Source organism: Borostomias antarcticus (genome assembly GCF_949987555.1).
Source record: "Borostomias antarcticus genome assembly, chromosome: 23".
In the NCBI taxonomy this organism is placed as follows: Eukaryota; Metazoa; Chordata; class Actinopteri; order Stomiiformes; family Stomiidae; genus Borostomias; species Borostomias antarcticus.
The window spans coordinates 17,219,708-17,229,409 of record NC_140256.1 but is presented as its reverse complement, the minus strand read 5'-3'; positions in this window follow the sequence as shown (position 1 = coordinate 17,229,409).

Here is a 9,702-nt window from a genome sequence, read left to right as displayed (position 1 = left end):
CAGACAGTTATGTGAGTAGTGTATGGGTATACTCCAGATCTGCTTGGCTAATGGAACTAACAGTAGCAATGAAAAATGAGTCAACAGCACAAATAGCAATGAGTGAAATAACCCAACCTACAGTAAAGTTACTTCAAATGCATCTACTGTGCTTGTTCTGGTATTACAGTAATCATCCTGATTATTATCAGCTCAGAATCACTAATGTCACCGGTTGTATAAGGCAGTGTTTTTCAACCTTTTTTGAGCTACGGCACATTTTTGACATTAAAAAAATCCCACGGCACACCACCATCCCAAAATGAATAATTAACATGGAAAGATGTAGGCCTATATAACTGGTGCACACGGTCAAATTTAGGCACTTTTATTAAATGGAGCGCATGAATATGAAACTTGTCACCATTTAGGCCTACAAAACAAAGAGCATTTAACACTTTTAATATAATAGCTGACAGGCACACGCGAAGCTCTTGTTCAACAGCTCGAAGTCTCTCTCTGTTTTTTGTTTTAATTGCAGTTAGGCTTGAGAAGCTGAGCTCGCAGAGATATGTTGTGGAAAAGGGAAGCAGAGTTGAAAGGTCCTGTCTCAGTTCAATTAGTTCTTCTTGCTCCTGCAAAGTCATGTCCTTTCCGAAAAGAACAGATGAGCTGTATGGGTGCCTCACCCAGTCCAATGAGTCAGTGGAGGCTAAGAGGAAATAAAATGACATCTCCTCGAGGCTTTCCAAATGTTCCCCTATTGTCTCGTTCAACGCTGTCCTTGACATTCTTGAGTGAGAGGTAACATGTCAAGCGATTTCTACTTGATTGCATACGATTGCATAGCCTACATGTCGGCTTAAAAAGTCAGTCATTCTCAAAATAATAATTATTATAATTTTAATATTATTACTGACATTTGACAATTTTCCACGGCACACCTGACAATCTCTCACGGTACACTAGTGTGCCGCGGAACACCGGTTGAAAAACACTGGTATAAGGAGTACCCCTTGTGTCAACACTTCTGTTTTACTGCATCTCAAAATTGCATAATAGATAGTAGCTTTTCTGAATGTGATATGTAGCATACCTGATATGTAGCATAACACTGATAATAAGAATGCTATTTAGAACGATTTGTCTTTTTGTGGGGGGTATGTAACCCCTCTTTGGAACTTGAAAGGGTTTTTGTAGCACTTATGTGTAAAAAACTAAAATAATAATATAGTCAGTGTCCCACACCCAATATTTCTCCATCCTCCAACATTCCTTCCAGACAGTAGAATAAATCACAAGACTGCACACTAAGAGAGATGGGGTTTCAGCTACTTTGCGTAATCGTTTCAACCCATGGATGTGCTCCTGGCCCACACTGTTCCAACTGCACCAATGTGAAATATCCTCATGAGGTTAACCTGCGTGATACCCTCTGTAGGAGGGAACCAGTGGGAGAGCTCCAGTCAGGATCATTTCATTACAGGGAGACATGATACATATTGTGGGATCTGGGTGATATTTGATAGAGATATATTGTGGCTATTTAGAATTTTAGGATACCTAGGATAAGTTGTGTTACTAGCAAGACTAGTCACATTTCAGCATGTTAGCATGTTTATCTGTGTTTAAATAACCGTCTCCTCCTCCTGCATAACCGTGACTAACTGGGTTGTTGGTGCATAACCAAGGCCATGATTGACGAACACGCGGGGGCGGGGCGGGGGGGGGGGGGGGGTAGAAAAGTCTGCTTAAGGGGGTTACAGGAATGCAGTAGGTTGTGTCAGTGTCAGCGGTCCAGGGAGAAAGAGAAGGAACTTTTGCTGTAATTCTACTTCTGCCTTGCTGTGTCGACTGCAATAAACGTTGATTCTGTGAAGGACCAACTGCGCCCGTACTGAAACTTCATTTAATCACAAGACCTCGTACTGTGAGGCTGTAGCAACGTCATTTTATTATATGAACAAACACAACAGTCAACAACAGACAGTTTTCCATTAAACCAAAAAGCCAACAACCTCCTTGACCTGCTTCTGACCGGTACACATTCATACTTGCTCAAAGTCCCTGAAGCAATAAAAAAAACATTCATGGCCAGGGTTAACTGTGTGTGTATGTGTGTGTCTGTGTGTGTGTGTGTGCGTGTGTGTGTGCGCGCGCACGTGTGTGTGTGTGTGTGTGTGTGTGTGTGCACGCGTGTGTGTCTGTGTGTGCGTCTGCATGTGTGTCTGTGTGTGTTTGTGTGTGTGTTTGTGTGTGTTTGTGTTTATAGCTTGGGCATATTACATTTTCCAGACTGGCTGTATATCATTCCTTCTCTGTGTAAAATCCCGTACTGCAGTAGTCCTTACCTCTCCAGTAGGAAGTTAGGCCCGAGACGCAGATCTAAAAGAATCTGAGATCAGCTGCACCTCTAAGCTCAGCCATCACAAGGACAAGAATGACCTATGACCAGCATGTAGTGACGAACTGCACCTGACTGATGCCTTTCTCTCTCTCTCTCTCTCTCTCTCTCTCTCTCTCTCTCTCTTTTTTTTTTGGAAGGGTTTTAAAGACAGGAAAAGTGAGTTTACATCTTTGAGGCAGTGGTGGGATTATGGGAAGGTGCAGATCAAACAACTGTGTCAACAGTATACTCTCAATGTTTCTCGTGACATTGCTAAATCTATGCAAGATTTAGAAAATGAAATTGTGGAGCTGCAGTGTCTTGCAGAGGCCACAGGAAATAGGGGGCGGGTTGGAGACCTCAAATGTAAAAAGGCTTTGTTAGCTGACCTGCTGGGGGCAAAAACTCAGGGGGCGTTGGTGCGGTCTCGCTTCCAAAATGCTGCTTTGATGGATTCACCATCAAAGTTTTTTTTCAGTCTGGAAAAAAATAATGGACAGAGCAGGTGCATCCATGCTTTGAGGTCAGCTACTGGAGAGCTGTTGACTGATGTCAGTAGGATTCAGCAGAGAGCTGTAGACTTTTATTCCCTGTTGTACACTAGTGAGTACAGGGAGGAGGAAGGAGCCTTGGATTCATTTTGTGATGTTTCAGAGGAGAAGATGTGTGTCATTTTGTACGGTTTCAGAGGAGACCAATAGGGAGGTTGAGGGTCCCTTGACCAAAGAAGAGTTGTCTGAGGCTCTGCAGAGCATGCAGGGTGGCAAGGCCCCGGGGATTGATGGGCTCCCGCCAGAGTTCTATAAGACCTTTTGGGCGGAGCTAGGTGATGACATCACTGAGGTTTTCGCTCAATGTTTTAAGGATTCTCTTCTTCCTCAGAGCTGCAGGAGAGCAGTCTTGACTTTGCTCCCGAAAAAAGGGAATTTACAAGACATAAAAAACTGGCGTCCAGTCTCGTTGCTTTGTGCAGACTATAAACTGCTCTCCAGAGCTCTGTCCAACAGGCTGAGGAAGGTGATAGAACAGGTCGTCCACCGGACCCAAACCTATTGTGTTCCTGGCAGGCTCATTGTTGATAATGTGGCACTAGTTCGAGATGTGATAGAGGTCTCTACGTCTTTGGATTTAAACGTTGGGCTTCTTTCTTTGGATCAGGAGAAGGCTTTTGACAGGGTTGAGTATCAATACCTGTGGGAAGTGTTGGAAAGGTTTGATCTCACCCCTGGCCTTATCTCTATGATTAAGGTGATGTATGAGGGCATTGAGAGCATGCTGAAAATCAATGGAGTGTTGAGGAGGCCTTTTAGGGTGTATAGAGGGGTGCGCCAAGGCTGTTCAATGTCTGGTATGTTGTATGCACTATCAATTGAGCCAATGTTGCACAATTTACGATCTTGTATAAATGGTTTGGTTTTACCTGGCCTTGATATACCTATTGTGTTGTCCGCATATGCAGATTACATTGTTGTTATGGTGAAACACCAACAGGATGTGGATTGTGTGAAGGAGATTGTGGGGAGGTTTGGTGGTTTGTCTTCTGCTAAGGTAAACTGGGCAAAGAGTGAAGCCTTGGCGGTTGGGAGGTGGTCCCTCGGGCTCCCCAAGCTCCCAGGAGGGCTTCAGTGGAAGAGGGGGGGTCTGAAGTACTTAGGGGTGTTTTTAGGTGATGATCAGACTGTGGGGAAGAATTGGGAGGGAATGGTAGAGAAGGTGGAAGGCAGGTTAGCTAAGTGGAAATGGTTACTGCCAAAGTTATCATATAGAGGGAGAGTTTTGATTGTTAATAATTTGGCAGCATCCACCCTTTGGCACAAGTTATCATGTATGCAGCCCCCTGCTGGTTTGTTGAGGAAATTGCAGTCCATTTTGGTTAATTTTCTGTGGGAGAAGATGCACTGGGTACCGCGGTGTGTGTTATACCTGCCAAAGGAGGAAGGAGGACAGGGCTTAGTGCATTTAGAAAGCAGAGTAGCAACTTTTAGACTGCAATTTATACAACGTTATCTCTGTGGGAGGGGGGATGTGCTATGGAGACCTCTTATGAGCAGCATTCTGAGGAAGGTTCAGGGCTGGGGTATGAGTGGGTCATTCTGAGGAAGGTTCAGGGCTGGGGTATGAGTGGGTCATTCTGAGGAAGGTTCAGGGCTGGGGTATGAGTGGGTCATTCTGAGGAAGGTTCAGGGCTGGGGTATGAGTGGGTCATTCTGAGGAAGGTTCAGGGCTGGGGTATGAGTGGGTCATTCTGAGGAAGGTTCAGGGCTGGGGTATGAGTGGGTCATTCTGAGGAAGGTTCAGGGCTGGGGTATGAGTGGGTCCTTCTTTTTGACGGAATGTGTTGCCAAGAGTACCAAGAATCTACCACCATTCTATAAGGGACTGGTCAGAGCCTGGAAGTTGTTTAAGTGGCACAGATTAGAGCCTACAGCATCACTATTTTGGCTCTTGGAGGAACCCTTGATACATGGGGCCAGGTTGGACATTCAGGGTAGTCATACGCCTGGCCTCACTCAGAGACTGTGCTCAGTTGGAGCTGTCCAGCTGAAGCACATAGTGGACGCTGCAGGACCAGCTCTCCAAGACACGCAGGCAGTGGCGTCGCTACTGGGCTTGCAGTCGCATCGGCTTACTAAGACTATTCTGAGTGCGTGGCTGAGCAGAATCACTTCTGATGAACTGAGCATGTTGACGGAGTACGCCACAGGACTGGAGGTTCCTGACAGCGGGGACCCTTTCCCTGAGTTGGGTCTGGAGATAGACTTGACTGGCTGCACAGGACCTTTGTTGAACACTAGGTCGCCTGCTGAAATGGATCTGTATGTGCTGACTGGAAAAATGCTGTACAAGTGCTGTGTTGTTGCTTTGAATAAAGGTGGGCTGAATGAGAGACAGGACACAGTATGGAGAGCAAAATTCCAGGTGGCGAACGAGTGCAAGCCGGTGTGGAGGGTCCTGTACAAGGGGCCGCTGAGCAAGAGGACAGGCGACCTGCAGTGGAGAATCTTGCAGGGGGCGCTGGCCGTTAATAGTTTTCTGTCCAGAATCAATTCGGCTGTCTCCAATGAATGTCCTTTCTGTCAGTCTCCAGAAACAATTTTTCATTGTTACATTGAGTGTGAAAGATTGGGGGTGCTGGTAGACGTTTTTCTTGCACTGTGAGGAGACTTGGACAGAGAGGGGGTTTATTTTTGGGGCTGGGTATCGGAAAGTCAATGCGGCCAAGTGGCAACTGTTGAATTTTGTGGTGGGGCAAGCAAAGTTGTCTATTTACAAGAGTAGGAAATGCAAAATTGAAGGAGGTCGGGAGCAAGACATACTCTCGTTGTTTATTGCTCTGGTGAAAGCGAGAGTCCGGGTTGATTTTAGGTTTTTCTCCTTGATGAGCTATGTGGACGAGTTTGTATCGCAGTGGTGTTTTAATGAAGTGGTTTGTTCGGTTATGGAGGGGGGGCTGGTTTTTAATACAATCTTTGCATAGGTTTTTTATTTATGAGGGTATGTGATTTATTTTTTTTGTTGGTGTGATTGTATGTGGATTGTGGTATCCATGAGCATGTGAGTTGTTGAATAGTGTTAATTAAAGGTTTGTTAAAAATCAAATCTCTCTCTCTCTCTCTCTCTCTCTTTCTCTCTCTTTCTCTTTCTCTCTCTCTCTCTTTCTCTCTCTCTCTCTCTCTCTCTCTCTCGTTCCTTCCTTTGTCTCTCTCTATGGCAGTGCCCAAGAATAAGTTTTCTCTGGCCAAGGGGCTGGAGGGCATCAGCCCCCTTGTGCGCTCAGCGGAGGAGACCCCCAACCCCATCACCACGGAGATCAAGGGCACCATGGACCAATGGGAGCTTCCTGTGGAACGGGTTGGGGAAGTTTGAGTTTGGCAACGGCAGGTGAGATATGATTCTGTCACAAACATCTACCTGACCTACCATCTAACCGGACACACATACCAGGAGATATATTGAATTGAATTGAAAGCTTTATTGTCATTATACAAGTATAACAAATTGTCATAAGAGCTTCCTCTAAAACAATACTCACAGCCACACAGCCACACAGCCACACACACACACACAAGGTGTGTCAGCGCTTTGTGAAGGGATGTGGCAATAGCGTCCTCTGTGGACCTGTTTGATCTGTAGGCATACTGATGTTGGTCCAGGTTGGGGGGGAGGACAGCTTTGACGTGCTTCATTACCAGCCGCTCAAAACACTTGGCAATGATGGGGGTGAACGCCACAGGTCTGTAGTCATTCAGCGTGCTGGTGTTACGTTGTTTGGGCACTGGGACTATTGTGGCTGTTTTGAAACAGGTCGGTACAACGGCTTGAGACAGGGACATGTTGAAAATGTCTGTGAAGACATCTGCGAGCTGGTCGGTACAGTCTCTTAACACTCTCCCTGGAACTCCATCTAGGCCCCTCTGCCTTCCTGATGTCCACAGACCTGAATATACGCCTCACTTCCTCTGCCGACACGGAGAGGAAGAATGTGATCTGTGTCAGCGGAGGGCGGGGTGGCTCCATTGTCAGGCCCCGTTGTTTCAAATCGGGCATAGAAATGGTTGAGCTCCTCGGCCAAGGAGGTGTTGGTGTTGGTGGGTGGTTCCCGATTGCCCCTGTAATTTGTGATCTGCTGGTATATATAAACACACATGCCTTGACAAAGGTGCATGTACACACACACACGCACGCACGCATTTACAGTACGTACACATACACACACACACACACACACACACACACACACACATATATATACACACACACACACACACACACACACGTTTTACATGTCTACCAATAGGTACACTTCCATATTGGAAGTACTGTACCGAAACACAGTCGTTTATCTCTGTCTGCATCCCCAGCTACCACCACTGGTTTGACGGCACGGCAATGATGCACCGCTTCCACATCTGTGACGGCAAGGTCACCTACAGCAGCCGCTTCCTCCGCAGCGACTCGTACACACACAACTCCAAGACCAACCGCATTGTGGTGTCTGAGTTCGCCATGTTGGCGATGCCTGACCCGTGCAAGAACTTTCGCCCGGTTATTTACTTGTTTCAAAATCCCCAGTTGGGAGTGAGTGTTCTCAGGGATTATCGTCCTTCTGTGTTCATCTTGTTGATCCAATTTCTATGATAGGGCGGCTGTGACTTTGGCTGGCTCTCAGCATGACTGTGTGCTGCATGCTGCGCAGATATACAGTATTGTGAGTGGATGCTGTACCGGGGTATCTGTGGCTCAGGAGGTAGAGCAGGTCGTCCAACGATCGTAGGGTCAGCGGTTCGAATCCCAGCTCCTCCTGTCCACATGTCAAAGTGTCATTGGGAAAGACACTGAACCCCAAATTGCGTGCACATCCCAATGAGCATCCCAATGAGCAGGCTAACACCTTGCTTGGCAGTTACCACCATTGGTGTGTGAATGTGTGTGTGAATGGGTGGATAAGAGGTGAAAGGCGCTTTGGATAAAAGTGCTAAATAAGTACAGCCCATTTACTATTTACTGTGTCGCTTCATGGAAAGAAAGGAAGTGTGTATGTACCGATATAGCGAGATATAGTGAGATAAAGAGAGGTAGAGAGCGATAGCGAGATATTGAGGAGGGACATGGATGAAACATAACTTCCTTCAACTGAACAGCAGCAAGAAGGAGGCTCTACTTGTCGGCACGCCTCGCCAGGTCCAGCACTCTCCCACGATGCACCTCACCACTGCAGCCCAAACATCACTCTCTCCTCAATTACCAACCTCAGTGTCAGTCTCAGTTTGATGTCTCCTGGCTTTTGACACCCACATCAAACATCTCTGGAAGACATTATTCTGCCACCTTAAAAACATCGCCAAACTCCGTTCCACCTTAACCGTGTGTGATGCTGAGAAGCTTGTCCATGCCTTTGTCTCCTCAAGGCTGGACTACTGCAATGCACTGTTCATTGAGATCCCAGGCAAGAGCCTCCTAAAGCTCCAGTACATCCAGAGCAATGCTAGCCTGCCATCACACAGAATTGTCAACTCATTACACTCCGTTGACAACTTCAAGAATCAGTCAACTTTGGAGTAGGCGGATTTGAATGTCTGGACCCAGGATCTTGATAAAAGTATGGAATTATACCCTAACTCTGGCATCTTTGCATTATACCCTAACTCTGGCTCTCCTATAGGATTTAATTCAAAACCCTTCTCGTAACTTTCAAATGCACCCATGGTAATGCATCTCTCTACCTTAAAGAGCTCACTCACTCCACTAAAGCCCTCCTGAAATCATCGATCTGGAAATAGCCTTTCCTCGCGCTACTTGAGAGCAATTACAAAAGTGAATTATAGCTGTTGTGCAGCACTTGAACGGGCCGGGTGTTTTGAGGAGGAAGAGGAAGGAGACAAATAACAAACATATGAGGGTCTCTGCCCGGACTATTTATTTAAAACCTCTTAAATCAAAAATATCTTAAAAATCTGTCTGAAATCGAAACAGTACAATGCCTGAGTCGGCATTAGCGTGTTTATTCTGCATCACCCGGGGCTTGAACTCACAATCATAGACACCAAGGGAAGGTCATGTTCTTGTTGAGCCAAGTGAGAAGCTGACAGTTTGCTTGATCTTCTAATAAAACGTAAGTTCTACAAAAGAACGTTCTCTAACAAACCTAAATCACACAAGGCACGCGGCAGCCTTCATGTATGTATGTTTGTATGTATTGTGGCATCCTCCCCGGGGCCGTCCGGCGCAAGGCTGTTACCAGGCCGAGTTGCGTGGCCTCCGTGACGCACATGCCAAGTCCCGACGCGCGTAAAACTTACCCTCAGCACCATGGACAGTGGGCGGCAGGTAGAGCGCGCCCCGGCCGAGTTCAGCACCATGGACAGCACAGCCAGGTGATCAACGGGGTTTACAGATCGTTTGAGGAGGACAGCCTGAAGATGCAGTGTAGTAATTGGGGTGTCAATTGACCAAAAAAAGTGGGAGGAGGGAGGGTTTGATAGGTTTTACAGTTTTTGAGAAACACAGAATGATGGACTAATTCCTGCCAGCTCGAAACATATGGACGTTTCTACTCACCTGGGCCTACGTTTTGGTGGTGGTTGCAAAGTGATAATAATATTTTTGTTTGTTTGTTTATGTTAAACTTTAGACTGTTGCTGCCAGTTGAGGACGTTTGGTATAGGACTGGACCTATGTACCAAGTTTGGTGATTTGTCATGCATGAGAAGTCAGACTTCCTGGGAAGATTCAGAAGAATACTGGGGAATACAAGACAGACCAGCAGCTGAGGCTGCCCAGCCCCTAATAAACAGCACTTATATCAACAAAAACATCACTTATATCAACAAAAACAT